The sequence below is a fragment of the Microtus ochrogaster genome, linkage group LG1, assembly GCF_000317375.1.
Source record: "Microtus ochrogaster isolate Prairie Vole_2 linkage group LG1, MicOch1.0, whole genome shotgun sequence".
In the NCBI taxonomy this organism is placed as follows: domain Eukaryota; kingdom Metazoa; phylum Chordata; class Mammalia; order Rodentia; family Cricetidae; genus Microtus; species Microtus ochrogaster.
In genome coordinates this window covers 38,337,299-38,340,829 of record NC_022027.1, presented here as the reverse complement: position 1 = coordinate 38,340,829, position 3,531 = coordinate 38,337,299, and positions in this window count along the sequence as shown.

The following is a 3,531-nucleotide window of genomic DNA, read 5'->3' as shown; positions in this document are numbered from 1 at the left end:
ATTTCAGCTTTTATTTGATTATTTCCTGTCTTCTACTTCTCATTGGTGAGTCTGCTTCTTTTTGTTCTGGAGATTTCAGGTATGCTGTTAAGTCACTGATGTGAGCTTTCTCCATTTTCTTTATGTAGGCATAAAGGCTATGAACTTTCCTCTTACCACTGCTTTCATGGTGTACAATAGGTTTGGATATATTGTGCCTTCATTTTCATTTAACTCTAGAGAGTCTTTAATTTCTTCCTTCATTTCTTCCTTGATCCATGGGTGGTTCTGTAGTTCAGTGTTCAATTTTCATGAGTTTGTAGGCTATCTGAGAGTGATATTGCTGTTAAATTCTAACTTTAATCTATGGTGATTTGATAAGACACAGGGGTTGCTCATTTTTTTTTTTGTCTGTGGAGGTTTGCTTTGTTACTGAGTATGTGATCAATTTTAGAGAAGGTTCTATGATATGCTGAGAAGAAGGTATATTTTGTGTGTGTGTGTGTGTGTGTGTGTGTGTGTTTTGGTGGAATGGTCTTTAGATGTTTGTTAAGTACATTTGATTCATGGCATCTGTTAGTTCTCTTATTTCTCTGTTCGGTTTATGTCTGGAGCGAGTGGAGTGTTGAAGTCTCTTACTATTAGTATCTGGGGTTTGATTGCAATTTAAGTTATAGTAATATTTCTTTTACATATGTGGGTGCTCTTTTGTTAGGAGTATAGATGTTCAAGATTGAGACTACACTATTACACCATTATAGATTGTTCCTGTTGTGAGTATAATATGTCCTTCTCCATCTCTGCTGATTGATTTTAGTTTGAAATCTATTTTGTTAGATATTAGGATAGCTGCACCTGCTTGTTTCTTAGGTCCATTTGATTGGAAAACCTGTTCCCAACTTTTTACTCTGAGATAGTGTCTGTATTTGATGTTGGGGTATATTTCTTGTATACAGCAGAAAGCTGGATCCTGTTTCCTAATCCATTCTCTTAGCCTGTGTCTTTTTATAAGTGAATTAAATCTCCATTGATATTAACAGATATTAATGACCAGTGGTTGTTAATTCCTGTTAATTTTTGGTAGTAGTGTTTGTGAGTTTTGCTGGTGGGGGATTATCTGTTGCCTGTGTTTTTGTGGGTGCAGTTAGCTTCTTTAGGTTGGGGTTTTCCTCCTAGTACTTTCTGTAGGGCTGAGTTTGTGGCTACATATTGTTTAAATCTGGTTTTGTCATCATTATCTCCATTAATGGTAATTGAATGCTTTGTTGGGTGTAGTAGTCTGGGCTTTCATGCATGGTCTCTAAGTGTCTACTGTACATCAGGCCATGACCTTCTGGCTTTCATGGTTTCCATTGAGAAGTCGGGTGTAATTCTGATAGGTCTACCTTTATATGTTACTTGACCATTTTCCTTTGCAGCTCTTAATATTCTTTCTTTATTCTTTGTGTTTTGTATTTTGTTTATTATTTAACCAGGGAACTTTTTTTAATCTAGTGTATTTGGTGTTCTATAAGTTTCTTGTACCTTCATAAGGATATCCTTCTTTAGGTTGGAAAAGTTTTCTTCTATAATTTTGTTGAATATATTTTCTGTGCCTTTGAGCTAGAGTTCTTCTCCTTCTTCTACTGTTTGTATGTTTGATCTTTTCATGTTGTCCGAGATTTCTTGAATGTTTTGTGTTAAGAATTTGTTGGATTTAATGTAGAGTCTATTTTCTCTACAGTATATTCAACAGCTGCAATTCTTTCTTCTCTTACATTCTGTTGTTTATATTTTTCACTGTAGTTCTCATTCATTTACCCAGATTTTACCTATTCAGAATTCCCTTGGTTTGTGTTTTTTTTTATTGCCTCTATTTCAGTCTTCATGTCTTGAACTGTTTGCTTCACCTGTTTGATTGTTTTTTCTTGGTTTTATTTGGTTTCTTTGAGAGATTTTTTAATTTCTTCCAATTTTTGTTTGTCTTTACTTTCATTTCTTTTTTTTAAATATTTATTTATTTATTAGGTATACAATATTCTGTCTGTGTGTATGCCTGCAGGCCAGAAGAGGGCACCAAACCCCATTACAGATGGTTGTGAGCCACCATGTGGTTGCTGGGAATTGAACTCATGACCTTTGGAAGAGCAGGCAATGCTCTTAACCTCTGAGCCATGTCTCCAGCCCTTTACTTTCATTTCTTTAAGGGAGTTTTTAATTTTCTTTTAAAAAGTCTCCATCCTTTTCATAAAGTTACATTTAAAGTCGTTTTCTTCTGCTTCTTCTGGGTCAGTATGATCAAGTCTTCCTGTGGTGTGACCACTGGGTTCTGGTGTTATCAAGTTGCCTTTTAGGTTGTTGCATGAGTTCTTGCTTGATGCCTACCCATCTCTTCCTTCAAATGAGGCTGGCAGTGTCTTTGTGTCTTGGTCCAATCCTTGCATTTGCTGTCTGAGTGTTTGGAAATTTTTTCTGGTCTGCTCTGTTCTGTCAATGACTATGCCTCAAGAAGCCTCTGGGGTCTCTCTAAGCCTGCTCCCTTGATCTTCTCCTGATTCTCTCTCTTGGTCCTTTCTCTTGGTCTTCTCAGTGTTGTAACAACTTTTTGGACCGCTCAGTATTATAGCAATCTCTTAGTCCCCTCAGTATTGTTGCAAGCTCTTAGTCTTCTCAGTATTGTAGCAGCTTTTAATCTTCTTGGTATCGTAGCAAGCAGTGTTTCAGAGTTCCACCAAAGTTGCGGGAGAATAGGCAAGATTGGGGACAAAGTGTGGCTAGTCGTTTGCATGGTCTGGTGCGTGGGGCTGGGTAATAGGGGAGCCTACCTGCAGGGAATGCTCCTGCTGGCTGGCTAGAAAAGCCAAGGTAGTTGGGGGAAGGGGCCTTGGGTTTTGCTCTACTTTGGAGGTCTTAGAGGGTGGGGTGTCCTGCTGCATGGCTGTTCACTCACCTCTTAAGTGATGGGAGCAGTGAGACCCCAAATCCTGAATTTCTTGTAAACAACTTGTTTTCCCCTGATCTGAGTGCCTACACCTGCTCTGAGCACTAGACCTTCAGGAGTTCCTGATGGCAGGAGAGTGGTTTCTGGTGGGTTTGGCTGGGACGTGGCTGTCTCTATATAATCTGCCCCTGAACACAATAAAGTTGCATTCTTAGGGCTTGTGGTATCAGTGTTTGAAGGTCTGTGTGTTGGTCTGTCTCTGTGTCTGTATTCTCAACCTCCAGCCCCTTGCCCAAAGCTCCCGAACTGAATTCTAGCACATAGAGCGTAGACATGGGACACGGTGGGTGGCACTTAAGTATCCTCAGTATTGGAGAAGCTGTGTTTCGGACTCCCACTGAGGTTGCAGAAAGATAGTAGAGTTTAGGGTGGGGTGGAGTTAGTAACTTGGAGATTCGGGTGAATGGGGTTGGGTAATGCGAGATCCTACCTACAGGAAACACTCCTATGGCTGGCTAGAAAAGCCAAGGGAGTTGGACGATGGTCCCGTGGTTTTGTCCCACTGTGGAGGTCCTAGAGAGTGGGATGTCTTGCCACGTGACTGTTCACTCAACTCTTAGTCCCCATCTGAT